This window comes from Callorhinus ursinus, unplaced genomic scaffold (genome assembly GCF_003265705.2).
Source record: "Callorhinus ursinus isolate GAN/ISIS: 27379988/994484 unplaced genomic scaffold, GSC_fseal_2.0 scaffold14, whole genome shotgun sequence".
Lineage (NCBI taxonomy): Eukaryota > Metazoa > Chordata > Mammalia > Carnivora > Otariidae > Callorhinus > Callorhinus ursinus.
Window position 1 is genome coordinate 35,246,908 of NW_027397076.1, and position 15,922 is coordinate 35,262,829.

General features: G+C 37.4%; 1 protein-coding gene and 1 long non-coding RNA gene across 4 annotated transcripts in view; one reads left to right on the forward strand and one right to left on the reverse strand.

Annotated features, from left to right (window-relative positions):
* Positions 1-15,922, reverse strand: part of FRS2 (fibroblast growth factor receptor substrate 2) — a 56,265-nt gene that overhangs the window by 18,071 nt on the left and 22,272 nt on the right. For 2 of the 3 annotated variants that reach the window (XR_012380709.1, XM_025882990.2), the window contains exon 1: positions 5,239-5,280. The exons of the other annotated variant lie outside the window; for it this stretch is intronic. The gene's annotated coding sequence lies outside the window, so the exon portion shown is untranslated. Of the gene's footprint in view, positions 1-5,238; positions 5,281-15,922 lie in introns of those variants that run through there. 3 annotated transcript variants of the gene reach the window in all.
* Positions 12,104-15,922, forward strand: part of LOC141374114 (uncharacterized) — a 34,222-nt gene continuing 30,403 nt past the window's right edge. Inside the window, exon 1 of the long non-coding RNA XR_012380710.1 lies at positions 12,104-12,318. This is a non-coding gene — a long non-coding RNA (uncharacterized lncRNA). The remainder of the gene's footprint in view (positions 12,319-15,922) is intronic.

A 15,922-nucleotide genomic window follows, 5' to 3' on the forward strand; every position in this document is an offset into this window, starting at 1 on the left:
TTTATTAATATATAATACCCTTTTGTCTCTTATAACTTTGTAATTTCATTATTTTTTAAAGATTTTATTTGACACAGAGAAAGCACATGTAGGGGGAGCGGCAGGCAGAGGAACAGGGAGAAGCAGACTCCCCACTAAGTAGAGAGCCCGATGTGGGGCTCAACCCCAGGACCCTGGGATCATGACCTGAGCAGAAGACAGATGCTTAACCAGACTGAGCCACCCAAGCATCCGTCTTATTACCTTTTTAAATTTAAAGTCTATTTTATCTGATATTAGTATAGCCACTCCTGCCCTCTTTTGGTTACTATTTGCATGTAATATGTTCTTCCACCTTTTTACTTCCAATCTATTTGTCTTTGGATCTCAAGGGAGTCTCTTATAGATAGCATACCGTTGGATCATGTGTTTTTATCCATTCTGCCAATATGTCTTTTGACTGGAGAGCTTAGTGCATTTACAATTAATTACCGATAAGGAGGGACTTCTGTCATTTTGCTATTTGTTTACTATATGCCTTAAGCTTTTTTGTCCCTCATTTCCTATTGCTGTCTTCTTTGGTGTTTAGATGATTGTTTTATAGTGAAATGTTTAAATTCCTTTCTAATTTTCTTCTGTGTGTATATTCTATAGCTATTTTCTTTGTAGTTACCATGGGGATTAGATTTCACATCCTAAGGTTATAATGATCCAATGTGTATTTATCCTAGCTTAACATCAGTAACATATAAAACCTCTGCTCCTTTACAGCTCCATCCCCACTCTCCTTTCAGTTACTGATGTCCCAAACCTATCTTTATATATACATTGTATGCCCAAATACATAAACTAATCATTCTTTTAAAGGTATTAGTCTTTTTTTTTTAAAAAGATTTTATTTATTTATTTGAGAGAAGAGAGAGAGAGAAAGAGCATGAGCTGGGGGGGGGCGGGTAGAGGGAGAGAGAGAGAAGCAGACTCCCAGCTGACCAGGGAGCCTGATGTGGGTCTTGATCCCAGGATCCTGGGATCATGACCTCAGCTGAAGGCAGACACTGTATTAGTCTCTTATATAGAAAACAAAAGAATTATAAGCCAAAATTACAAGACTAGCTTTTTCTCCCCTTTTAAATGTATTAGTTTCGGGTGCCTGGGTGGCTCAGTTGGTTAAGCAACTGCCTTCGGCTCAGGTCATGATCCTGGAGTCCCAGGATCGAGTCCCGCATCGGGCTCCCTCCTCAGCAGGGAGTCTGCTTCTCCCTCTGACCTTCTTCCCTCTCATGCTCTCTCTCTACCATTCTCTCTCTCTCTCGATAAATAAATAAAAATCTTTAAAAAAATGTATTAGTTTCTTAATCATGTAGAAAACAAAAAGTACAGTTATAAATCTTCGTTACAATAGTACTAGCTTTTATAACTCCCCTGTATTTATCTTTAGTGAGATCTTCATTTCTCCATATGGCTTCAAGTTACTGTCTAGTGTCCTTTTTTCACCCTGAAGGACTCCCTTGCACATTTCTTACAGGGCAGATCTAGTGGTAATGAACTCCCTCAGCTTTTGTTTATCTGGGAATGTCTGAATCTCCCCCATCATTTTTGAAGGACAGTTTTGCCAGATACAGAATTCTCAGCTGACAGTTTTTTTCTTTTACCACTTTGAATATATAAGCCCACCGCCACCTGGCCTCCAAAGTTTCCAATGAGCAATTTGCTAATAATCTTATTGACGATCCCTTGTATGTGATGATTTGCTTCTCTCTTGCTGTTTCCAAGATTCTCTGTCTTTGGGGTGTGCCAGGGTGGCTCAGTTGGTTAAGCATCTGCCTTCAGCTCGAGTCATGATCTCAGGGTCCTGAGATCAAGCTCCAGGTTGGGCTCCCTGCTGAGTGGGAGCCTGCTTCTCCCTCTCTCTCTGCCCCTCCCCCCCACTCGTGCTCTGTCTCTCTCTCTCTCAAATAAATAAATGAAATCTTAAAAAAGAAAAGATTCCTTGTCTTTGGTTTTAGGAAGTTTAATTATAATGCATCTTGGATGTGTCTCTTTGAGCTAATCTTATTTAGAGTGCAAAGAGCTCCCTGGATGTTTATATTTGTGTCTTTCATCAAATTTGGGAAGTTTTCAGCCCTTATTTCTTCAAATATTCTCTCCTCCCCTTTCCCTCATCTCCTCTAGTGCTCCCATAATATGTATGTTGCTCCACTTGACTGTGTCCCACAGCTCCGTCAGACTCCATTTATTTTTCTTCGATCCGTTTTCTTTCCATTCCTCAGACTTGATAATTTCCATTGTCCCATCTTCATGTTTGCTGACTTTTTGTTCTGCCTACTCACAGCTGCCTTTGAATCCACTGAATTTTTCATTTTAGTTATTGTAATTTTCAGCTCTAGAATTTCTATTTGATTTCTTTTTGTTTTCTCTTTATTTAAAGGTATTTTTTGTTTTCTACATTTTCCTTTAGTTCTCTGAGCATCTTTAAGACTGTTGTTTTCATCTTCTGTAATATGTCTGTCATCAGGACTTTTTCAGGGACAATTTCTGTTGATTTATTTTTTTCCTTTAGATGGACTATACTTTCTTATTTCTTTGTATGCCTTGTGATTTTTTTGCTGAAAACTGGACATTTTAATCTAAAAATATGGTAATTCTGGAAATCAGATTCTCCCCTTTGCTGTTTTTTGTGATTGTTTTTATTTTATTGATTGTTGTAGGCTGGCCCTGTGCCAACAGTCAGCCTGACATGTGAACTTAAGGTCTTGTCTTCTCAGAATTTTTCTGGGCCTTTATCTGGACACATGAGGTCACCTTCAAATTTTCCCTGTATATGCAGTTGTTTTTGAATGTTGTGGTCTTTAATGTCTGTTTCCCAAAAGGGAAAAAAGAGAAAAATGAATGGGACAAAAGAAGGTACTAGGCCTTTAAAATCCTAGAAGTCACTTTAGCTGGAGGGGAGGGGGTTGCAACAATGGGGGAAGGTGTAACAACAATGGTTGGTTGCCCACTTCTTTGTGTGAACCTCTGTGATCAGAAGCAGCAGTCAGTGACCCAAGCACAGATCTCTGACATTTGGAAAAGAGGATCTTTTCTGCCTATCTTGGCTCTCACAACCTGGGTATAAGCTGCACAGGGCTGGGAGGAAAAGATGGGTAGCTGTGCTAAGAGCTGAAACTGACTGAAATTAATCGCAATTTATGTCCAAGCCTTCTGGCACATGCAAGTCTTCAATAACTTCAGTAACTTGGAAGTACCAAAGCAGCTCTAAAAGATTCTGCCAGTGCAACTGTTGCCTAGGTGGGGAGATAGATTACTGATGCTTCCTGTTCCACCGTACTTTCTATCAATATATATCTAGTTTTATCATTTTATTTCCTTGATTATTAGCACTGCCAAAGTATTGTCAAGTTTTTACTTGCTTTTACTGCTTTTCCAATGCAAATATTCAGCATGTCAGTTGTATCAGGGATTAAAAGACTTTGTGGGCTTCGTTCAAAAGGATACTTTCTATACCAAAACACATTCTGAGTTCCAAATAACTGATATACTACAGCACTCCTGGAATGAACATAACCCAGATGGATCACAGGTGTCCTGCATTGACTCTGAAACATGAATGCTTTGGAGATTATCCATGACTTGTTAACTGTCTTTGGTTTCTTCCCACTAGCAAAAGGCTTAGAACCAAAAGCTGATTTGGAGGTAGTGAGAGGAAAGAGGTAGCTATAGACATTATACGGAGCTATAATCTTGCTGTAACATGGATGTTACTTTGTAAAAAAGGTATATCAGATCAACTATGACTACATACTCAAGAAGAATACAGTGATTTTACACTAAAATTATCAAGAAGCTGAAAATTATACTACATATTATCTATTAACACCTTATTTTTCTATAGCAAACTGATTTTTAAAGCCTTCACTGTATACTAGACATAGATTCACTTGGATTATCTCAGTCTATACAACCACCCTATGAGGTAGGTACTATCATTATATTTGTGTTCCAAATGAGGAAAACCAAGGCTTGAATAAGTTAGGTAGCTTTCCCAAGGTCAACAGTTATTAAGAGAAAGAGCCAAATTAAATCCAAATCTGACTCCAAAGCCCAAGCTCTTATTAATTAATATATATAAAAAGCTTAAACCAGTGCATGGTATATAGCAAGCAATTAGTAAATGCTAACCACTGAAATAATAACAATAACTTATTTTAAAACAATGTTTTAGATGGCAGTCAGTCAACCTTTCTGTGCCTAAATTTCCTCATTTATAAGATTAGGATACCTATTTCACAGAGTTATTGTGAAAACCAAATAACTTCTAGCTATCAAAACATTTAGAAAAATATATAGTGTTTAAAAAGACAAGGAATTATTATATCACCACTACAGGTAAAATCCTGTCTCTTGTATTACAAAGGAGCCTTTTGCACTATAAGCACAGAAGCCTAAAACTTAAGCACTATCCTCATAACAAGAGTTACATTAATAAATTTAGTAAAGCTGTCTTAAATTATTCCAATATGATTCTTGCAGAATGACAAGCAAAGAGAACACTGAACTCTATTCATGAGTGTGATTATAAATTTGGTGCTTAGGAAGGTATATTTGCTCTTTCAGTTCACTAGCACTGAGGGTGAATTTGGCTTATTCTACAGTAGTTCTGTTCAAATGTAGCCAGGACAGAATATCTATAGTTAGAAGCATAGCAATATAACTCTAAATTTGGGGCACAGCTAACCGCCACATTTAATTACATTAAAACAATCAAGAGAATGACATTCAAAAACCGTGTTCTTTATGTCAGTGGTCTGACTGGTTATTGGTATGTATTCATTTCCTGCTTATTCTTAACACTGCTAAGGATTTTTTATTCTTTATATTATTCTTAAGAAGAGTTAAAAAACAAACAAAAAAACAAACAAACAAACAAGCTAAGGGGAGAGATTTCTCAGTATATTCTGCTAGTCACCAAAACCAGAGACATTCTGAGAAAGGTAAGGACACCTGCAAGTTTCCCTGTTAGCTGAAAACTGAAGTACACACAAACACACAAAACCAAAAAAGTACCCAACTGTTTTTTAAGCATCTATCCATGAATATGGTTGTATCTGCATATTCCTAAGTCCATACAAGGAGATTTTTCTTCCTTTAGGTTTTTTATTTTACTAGGGACTATGTTGGTGAACTACTTTGCAATTCATAAACATCTAACCACACCACCCTCCTTTTTAAATTCTTCAAAAAATCAATTACATTACTTACACACTTCAATATCTGGTACTTTATTTTCTGGAAACTCTTTATGTCTAATCTAAATTCCTGGTATTGCAATTTAAACCAGATTCCTCTCATTTCTGTTTTCTCTGTAAGAGATAAGTAAAACCAGCATGATCAAGAAAACTTAAGCACATACTTATGTATATTTAAACTGTTAGCAATTCATTTTCCTGTGGATAAATCTAAAATATTAAAAAAAGTAACATTTCCTTATTTCATATATAGTTGTTTGACTAAAGCTAGCAAAAAATTACTTAGTAGGTTTATAGTAATTTGTAAACAATTATCAATATTAAGGAGAGAATAAAATAAAAAATTGAGCCCATTAATTTTTCCATCTTCACACTGAAGCATTCAACAAGTATTTCCTGAGCACCAATTCTCTTTGCCAGGCACTGAGTTAAATGCTAGAAATAAGATACAGACATATTCCCTGATTTCAAAGAGTTTACTGTTTAGTGAGGGAGACAGACAAGAAAATGAAAACAATGAGTTACAAGCCCATAGGCCAGTGCCATCAGAACATCTCACAGCAGAAGGAAAGACAAGTGACAGGAGGCCTCCTGAGAAAGGTAACCTCTAAGTCAGGTCCTAAAAGATTGGGGGGAGTTTGCTAGGGCAAGGGCAATCCAGACCAAGAAGAGTGCAGGCAAAAGCACAGAAGCATAAAAGGATATGGCCTGCTCCAGACGCAGCAAATAATTCCGTACAGATGGAATGTAGGGTATGCATGGGAAAATATTAAGAGATAGGTAGGAAGACAGGCTCGTGCCATTTCATGAAGGGCCAGCTTGCTCTGCCATAGTTCACATTCTCCCTTATAATCTTAAAGATGCCACTAATGTCTTACCAAAATACTGTCCTATAGAGGCTAAAAATCTAGAGTCTGTACAAGGCGAACTTCTAATTCCTAAGAATTAATTCCTAAGAATACAGTTAATAGTGTTCTACTGTTGTCTATGATGCCCAAAGTCTAACCTACCAATCACAGCATCCATCTATAAACATAAGCATTCTCCCAACAGCATCTAGACCTGCCTACAGTGAATGTTACTGTAGGATGATGACCTAAACCTCGGCTGCTCCTTCAAGACCCTAAAAAAGTTACCCACTTTAACCTCATATTTCACACACTGAATTTGAAAAAGTCATTTTCAATCATACATTCTGACTTTTAAGAATGAAATGGAAGAACCTACAGCTATTATCTTTACCATTTATCTACCTATCAACAATTGTATGTGTACACTTAGCAAATAGTCAGAAAATGGTACTAAAATGGCTTGATAAAAATAAAACGAGAAATATTAAAATGGAAGATGATATAAAACACCACTTTGCCTTTAATTATACTGCTCATAATTCAATCCTGGAGTGATCTATAACCTTGGAATATACTCATCCCTAGAAACACGGCTGATGAAATTTATACAATTAAGTCTGAGCGTCCATAATCTCTGACCTAAGATATAAAAACACAACTACAGATGTGCAAACCCAGCAGATGAGTCACTCTGCCTTAGCTAACTCAATAATGTAATCAGTACCAATGGCAACAATCCCAGCACCTTGAATCATAGGAAAAACTATCATCAACCTTGGGAACTCTCAAAAAACTCTTAGTTTAGTACTTTATGTTGTGACATAAAAATATGTACAAGGAAATCAAATACCATCCTCCAGTAACATCAAAGTGATGAACATTCTATATAACAGATTGCATAGCTCTCTCCACTAAAAATCCACAGATTGCACCACAGAGAGACGACATAATTGTAAGATAGCAGTAAGAAAGTCTAGGCATTCTCCAGAAAAGATTTATCACTAACTCTGAAAATTGGAATAAATATATTTGATCTTACAGAGCTAGTACATTCAATTTTCTCTAAGTACTATATATCAGAATTCCATGTTCATATTCCTCAACTCAGTCATTTCTATATATTAATTCATACAATTGTGTCAAATTAACAAACGATTGCTTAACCCTCATAATAAACCTCTAGTTTATAAATTTCCTAATAGAGAGTAGTCTACTAGCCCGGATTGAACTCTAGCATAATAAATATTTAACCTATGAGGTTTCACTAAACAGAGCAACAGTAAGAGGTAAAACCTAAATATGAATTTTACAGTATTTTCCTTAGCATAGTTCTTAAATAGTTCTTAAAAAGCATCTGGCTTAATTCTGTAAAACAACAAAACACTAAATGCAAGCCACTCTACCTTCAAACTTCATGTTAAATACAAAATTTATTCAGTATCAATCAAGCTGTAAATATCTACAAAATAATAAAAGACATGCAAGAAAATCTCTAAGTATCTTCGCTTTTTCTATTATATGCTTAACCTAGAACTAAATAAACATTAACGAAGGATATCAGAAAAGGAAATAAAGTGATAATTTTCAAAACTGAATATTTAAGTGTATAGGCAGAATATACCATAAATCTGTATTTCCAAACACAGATGGGTATCATGCTAGTACTAGACTCATATTAAAAGGCTAAATATCGGACCATATGACCTAGCAATCCTGCTCTGAAGAACTTATCTAAAAGAAATAAAAATATATTTACAAAAAGACTTGTACAAAAATATTTATAGCAACCTGTAATACTTAATAGCCCCAAACTGAAGCAACCTGAATGCCTCCTAATAGGAGAATGAATAAACAAATTGTGGTATATTAGTACAATGAAGTACTCCTCAAGACAACACGGATGTCAAAAACACTATGTTGAGCAAAATTCAGGTACTAAAGAATACATATTATATGATTCCATTTGTGTGAAATTCAAGAACATGGAAAATTAATCTGTGTACTGGAACTCAGTGGTTGTCTTTGGGGTTGGGTGGGATTGACTGGAACAAGGCATGAAGGAACTGTTTGGGAAAATTTCTGTATTGATTTGGGTGGTGGTTACTTTGTGTATTCAATTATCAAAACCCATCAAACTGTTTACGATCCATTCATTCTATTGTATATAAAATTTAATTCAATTAAAAAAAAAAAGGTCACCAAAAAAAGAAAAAAGGCTAAATATCGGTTTGTGTATATAAAATGTACACATACAATCTGCCTAAAGTAAGGTTAGGCAAATGCCAAGCAACTCTAATAACCTTCAGAACAAACTGCTTCATGAATAGCTCATCATTTTCTGCATTTAACTCAACCTAAAATGCTCTTAAACATATTCTCAAAGGAAAATAAGCTTGATTATTTTCTACTTTTAGAGTAATGTATTCAAAATTACTGTTATAATCTAGCATTAAAATTACCCAATTCAAGTACACCACTAAAAAAAAATGGTTGAGGTGTGTGTGTTTTCTAACACTCCTCAACCTCACAAAATGCCACCCAACACACAAGGTTAACCAGAAATATTTACATCAGAGTACATCTATCCATTTGATCAGCTCTTATGGGGCCATTAACAAGCATTGTTTAAAGAACACTTAAGGACAAAAAAAAAATGTTCATGGTATAAAGTTAAGCAGAAAATAAGAAAAAAACTGTTCTTTTAAAATACAATATGGTATCCCGGATTGGATTCTGGAACAGAAAAAGGACATGAGTGGATAAACTAGGGAAGTCCAAATAAAGTCTGTAGTCCATAGCATTGTGCCAGTGTTAATTTCTTAGTTTTCAAGTATGTACCATAGTTCAGTAAGATTAACATTAGGGAAGGCCAGGTAAAGGGCATATGAGAATTTCTGTACTATCTTTCCAACTTTTCTGTGATTCTAAAATTGTTCTGTAAAAATAAAGTTTATGTTAAAAATTACTTTGTGCCCAGTAGCAAACTTAAGAGGCTTCTCGTTTTAAAAAATAACATTTACACTTATTTTTCTCTCTCCCACCCCTACACACAACACATAAACCCAGAAAAAAAGACTAGACTAAAACACACTAAAATATTAACATTTGTTCACTGGTAGTAGGATGAAAAGCAAATTTTTCTCTTTATATTTTCTACAGTGTATTGCTTTTATAATCAAAAATAAATTATTAACTAAAAAATATACAAATCAATACTTTATTAAAAACTTCTTTTGAAAGAAAAGTTATAAATGTCTAAGCAGAGCCCAAAGGCAGACTGCATACAAAACAGGTTAGGGCAGAGTGTGAAGAATGCAGTGGCCAAGGGAAATTGCCAGGAGTATTTAAGTAGGCATAACCTAATTAGTAAATGCTGGAAACCTGCCAATACACAGAACTTAACATCCACTCTGAGGCTAAAGGTGCTCACAGCCAGCAAAGTTGTGCTCAGAATTCACATGTCTCAGAAGAATGTCCTGAAAGGCTCCCGTAATACTAAGAATCTGTGGAGATACATAGCTTGGGTTTATTTCAAACAAAAATAATGCAATTGGGGATGCCTGGCTAGCTCAGTTGGTGAAGCATGTGACTCTTGATCTCAGGGTTGTGAGTTCCAGCCCCACAATGGGTGCAGAGATTATTTAAACAAATAAAATCTTAAAAAAAATAAATAATAACAGGGCTCCTGGGTGACTCAGTTGGTTAAGTGAATGCCTTATGCTCAGGTCATGATCCTGGAGTCCCACGATCGAGTCCCACATCGGGCTCCCTGTTCAGCAGGGAGTCTGCTTCTCCCTCTGACCCTCCCCCCTTTTCATGCTCTCTCTCTCATTCTCTCTCTCTCAAATAAATAAAATCTTAAAAAAAAAATAACAACAATGCAGTTGGACGTCTGGTGCACAACTGCCCACTGAGAGCTTCTAGAAACATTCTTCAGTACCATTATGTGCTCTTTAGGTATTTCTCCTCTACTTTTTTCCTTCTCTAGTACCTTCCTACAACCTATGTCCAACCCTTAGCCTTAAGGCCTACAAATGTAACTCAAGAATGATCAGGATCTAGAGACCACTGGGATTAAACAATCAAATCCTATTTCAGATGTCTGAAAGGTATCATAAAAGTTATTATTCTGTTACCTTCAAGGCAAAATATGTTCTAGTACTCCATTAAGCAATAAGAGGGGAAACTAAATCAATAACAAATGTTTCCCACTCAAAAATGAAAAAATAAAATACATTTTGTCCCTTAGAGGAAGTGCCAGTAGAATCAAACAGACTGCATTTTGATAGAGTTTCTTCCAAGCTGTAATCAGGCTGATTTACCTGTAGCAGGCTGGCTGTCCCTACTAAACTAGCACTATGTGGCCAGTTCTGGGTTTTTAAAAAGTTTTTTAATTCTTTGTTTATGGTCACCCTCATTCTCAGTTGATAGTACAGCAGGTCCTAGAACTGTCACTTAAACATGCATGTGCATTTTTTTTTTACTCTTGAATCCTTGTGGACTCTATAATCGGATAACTAAGCCTATTAAGAATAGGTGCAAAATACACCCTGTACTCAGAGACAAAGGAATATTTTCTGTTAAAATACATGGTATTTACTTCATGAGCTTTATATAACAATTTTAAGCATTGGAAGCCTTTTTTGCTTACTTTCTAGTCGTAGTTTTGTTTAAGAAAATAGATGTGACCAAAAAAAGATCCTCAGGTATGGAGGCCACAGTAACAAAGTATTACTCCTGTTGTTATTATTTGGAATACCAATGGAGATACATACTGTTTTTCATCAAAGCTGAGACACAACTGAGTTTAAGGCTGATATTTTATACACCACTAAGAAAAAAAGTTGCCAACTGAACTATGACATGCCACTGACTGTAAGAGACACCTAAATTTCTATTAATAAAATTAGAAAAAGTCTCTTAGAATCAATGAATTAGGGGCGCCTGGGTGGCTCAGTCGTTAAGCGTGTGCCCTCGGCTCAGGTCATGATCCCAGGGTCCTGGGATCGAGGCCCGTGTTGGGCTCGCTGCTCCATGGGAAGCCTGCTTCTCCCTCTCCCACTCCCCCTGCTGTGTTCCCTCTCTCTCGCTGTGTCTCTGTCAAATAAATAAATAAAATCTTAAAAAAAAAAAAAGGAATCAATGAAGTATAGGATACAGTCAATGAAAACTATCAACTCATTACAAATGACACTAGGGAAGTACGTTAAAAATCTTTTCTTTGCTCCTTCCCAGATGCTAGAAGATCATTAGAATCAAGTGACAGGATTTCAGAGTGTCCAAAACCCAATGTTCTTTTAAGCCTAGATAAATATTTGTCTAGATTACAATCTTTCAGTGCAGACTGCTAGGTACTCTTTTCTTCATTCTTCAAATGGGGAAATGAAGTGAAAAAAATGAATCCAAATTTTACTAAAAGCCAAATTTAGAATTTTTAGCTTCTCTGTCTACCACTTTGATTAACAAAGACAATATGCACTCTTTCTCTAAAGGTTTCATTGGTTTGTTCTCCTTCAGTTTTACCTTGATCTTAAACTCAGGATATCAATCATCCAAGGTCAAGGTAATTCTGAAGAGCTATCTTCAAAAGTACAGCTAAGATCACTGGGGATATTCCCTTTGAGCACAACTTATGATAAAATATAATTTTAAAGGAATGGTGAGAATATTTCTTTCTTTTTTAAAGGCAAATGTGGAGAAAACAAATGTTTACAGAAAACAGTGAGAATTTCTAAGATGTTTTACTCTGTCTCACTTTCCCAATATTTTTTCACCAGTTCTGGCTGAAAATCTATCACTTTAACTCCTTTTTTAAAAAGAAATCTGTGAACTTAATTAATTCAACGGTTAGCTACAAAGAATATTAGTCTCATATAATTAGGTACATGTAACATTCTTGTCAAAGCCTTAAAAGTTTTCTACATGCAAACTGCAAATGCGAATTTTCTGAAACTATGAACACTGCTAAATAAGGCAGAATGCAGCTAAGGCAAAATTTTAATTCTCATATAATTGATAAATGGCCTAAGACAGCTCTGCTATCTTAATATATTTTAATATACCACATCAGAATCTAAAATAAAAGGCTTTGTTTTTAGCATTCTCAATTCCGCCAGCAGAAGGCAGTATCAATCTCTGATAAGGCCAGCAAGGCAGCATGACAGAAGGAAAATATCCTGGGCTTTAGGGCAACAGAAATCTGAATACTTATCTAACCTCTCTGAATCTATGTTTCCTCATAGGTAAGTTAAAAACACCACCACCACCTACCTCATAAGGTTGTTACAGGTTTGGAGGCTGTTATTACTAATAACAATTGGGGGCAGGGTCTGAATTAGGGTAGTGAACAATGAAAATGGAGAAAGATGGATTAGATCAAAATATAAAAGTTAGCATCAATAACACCTGATGACTGATTAAACTGGGAAGGAAAGCAAGACTCAAGGAATGTACATTCACTGACCTGGGCTGGGGAACACAGGAAAGACAGAAGGTTTGGAGAAGCAGGTAAGTTCAGTTTTGAACACATTGCGATGCCCGTGAGACATCCCAGTGGGAATAGGCAACAGGCAAACAGAAATACAGGTATGGAGGTGGGGAAAAAAGATCTGAGTTGGAGATATAAATCTAGGTCGTCAACTTATGGATGCAAGGCATGGCACAAGATGAGACTGCCCAGTGAGAAGAAAAGACCTACAGAAACTCAGAAATACCAATATTTAAGAGAACTGCAGAGGAAGGGAAGTCCACAAAAGAGATTGGCAGGCACCGTCCAAGAACGCAAGAACGCAAAAGAAAATCCCGAAGAGGGTGCTATCACAAAAGCCTAAGGAACAGAATGATTTGAGGCGAGATGGGATGAGAAGCAGTGTCTCATCGGTAAGACCGCAGAAACCATGGAAAGTTCATGTGAACAAAAGAATATTTAGCAGTAAGGAAAAGCAGAGAAGCAACAGCCAGCTGCCATCAAATTTCTTTCTGCTTCATGGAATAACAGACTTCACTTGCTCCTGAAACAGAAATTGGACCAAAACACAGAAATCTGTGAGAATAAAACAGACTTCATCTTCTAAAAAGAACAGAGTTCCCAGTCACTAGCAAGGTTCAGCAGATTCCACTACTGGTCAAGAAGTTGATGAGATGACTTTGACCTTTTTTTCAACTGAAGTAATTTTCAAGGACTAAAGTAAATCTGAAACACCTGCATTAAAAGGACAAAGGGAAAGATACAACAAAAAAGCTCTTAAGTATTTAGAAATATAAAGTAATGGCTCTATGAAGTTTTAAAAATCATTTTCAATTCTAAGAAAAACACATACAAAAGAGAAAGGCTTTTTTTTTAAGATTTATTTAATTTAGAGAGAGAGAGAGAGAGAGAGTGTGTGTGTGTGTGCACATGAGCACGTAGAAGGGATAGAGGGAGAGGGCGAAAGAGAAACTCAAGCACTCTACTGAGTGCAGAGCCTGACATGGTGCTCCATCTCACAACCCAGAGATCATGACCTAAAGCCGAAATAAAGAGTCAGATGCTTACCCAACTGAGCTGCCCAGGCACCCCAAGAAAGGCATTTTTAACCTTCTGAGTCCAAAATAAAACGTTTAATATGATATATAAACTTGTAGAAAGTCGTCCAAGATGGTGGCATAGGAAGAGCCTGAACTTACTTCCTCCCGTGGACACACCAAATCTACAGTTACATATGAAAAAAATCCCATTAAAAAAGAACTGAAAACTAGCCATCCGAACAGCTCCCTCCAAAACGGATAAAAGGGCCACATCAAGTTAGGTAAGTGCGGCAGAGACATGGTCTCACCAACTATCCTACCTCCTCACCCTCCACCGCAACCACCCACAGTAAGAAGTAATCTCACAGTCTGGAGCCTCTCCCCAAGGAGTGAAAAGTCTGTACACTACTTCAGGCACCCCAACCCTTGGGACCTATACTGGAGAGACAAGTCCCCAAAAACATCTGGCTCTGGAAACCAATAGGGTTTATGTCCAGGGGCCCTGGGGAGCTGTGGGGATCTTGAGATACTCCTTTTGAGGGGCGTGTGTGTGGACTCACTTATCCCTGGATCCCGTGCAAAACCAGCAGTTTGAGAGGTAACTGAATTATATGTGAAGGAGACGTATTTACTAATCTTAAAGTATCTGCTAAAGGAGCAAGAACCAGTTGGGAGTTTTTCTGGGGAGAGAGGTATGAGCAAGTGCCATTTTTGTACTCTCCCTGTACCTTACCATTGCAGGCAGGCACATGCAGACACAGCCTTGCCAAAGCCACGGGCATGCCCCACCCCAAAGTTCTTTCCTTGCCTTGCTAAAACTGCAGGTTTATTCTATCCTTGGCACTCTCTAGCAGTCTCATAAAGCCCATGAGTGAACACAGTCCACACAGGGGATGCCCCTTGACCACCTGGCCCTGGAAGCCAAAGGGCTTGCATTTCTGGACTCCACAGGACTACAAAAATCAGAAAGACAGTTCTAGGCAGGTTATTACACCCAAGGCACTGCACAAACAGCAAACAGAAACATACCCTCAGTACCAGGAGGTACAGGCTTCAGGTGTGCCACACACTTAGAGGTTACAGAGGTGCCATCAGGGAATGTAAGCAGGGAGGCACCATCTGTGTGCCCTCCCTGGGCTGCACCACAGATCACTGGTACTTCCCAGAAACGAGCTTACAGACTCCTCTGAAGCCCAGATTTTTGCAACTATGGCCCAGGGGACACCTCCAGATCTGCTGGTCTGGAAATCAGCAGGGTTTATGAACTGCAGTCCCTCAGTACTGTATACATTTGCATAGTTTAAAAGCCTGAGGATCTGGCTTCCAATTGGCCTGAAACCAGGTACTGATTGAGATCACTCCCTCTGGAACACTGGCAGGTCTTGGCACATCCTCATCAACTAGGACCTGCTGAGAGTAAATCAGGCTACCCAGACAATCACAAAGGTTTGAGAAACAACCAAGAGCTAGAGCAAGGTTGAACAATAGGTTCATCTAGGTTCATCATCTACACAAGGCCACTCCTTCAAGACTGGGAGAGATAGGTGATTTACCTACTACATAGAAACAAATACAGAAAGACAAGCAAAATGAGGAAACAAAGGAATATGTTCCAAATGAAAGAACAAGATAAAACCCCAGGGAAGACCTTAATGAAACAGAGATAAGTTAGATAATTTACCTGATAAAGAGTTCAAAGTAATGGTCATAAAGACTCACCAATCAGGAGAAGAATGAATGAACACAGACAGAACTTCAACAAAGGGATGGAAAATATAAGAAAGTACCACACAGAAGTCACCAACCTGAAGAATACACTATGAACTGAAAAACACACTAGAAGGGTTCACCAGCAGACTAGATGAAGTAGAAGAAAGGATCAGTAACCTGGAAGACAGAGCAGTGGAACTCACCCAAAGAGAGCAGCAATCAATCAATCAATTAAAAGTGAGGAAAGCTTAAGAGACCAATAAGACAAAATCAAGCAAACCAACATTCATATTATAAAGGTCCCAGAAGGAGAGGAGAGAAAGAGAAAGGGGCAGAAAACTTACTTGAGGAAATGATGGCTGAAAGTTTCTCTAGCCTGGAGAAGGAAACAGACATCCAGGTATAGGAGGCACAGAGAGTTCCAAATAAGATGAACCCAAAGGGATCCACACCAAGACACATTATAATTAAAATGTCAAAAGTTAAAGATATGGAATCTTAAAAGCAGTAAGAGAAAAACAACTTGTTACATATAAGGAGAACCCTAATAAGATTGAATATTCAGCAGAAACTCTACAGGCTAGAAGAAAGTGGCATGATATATTCAAAGTGCTGAAGGGAAAAAAGTTC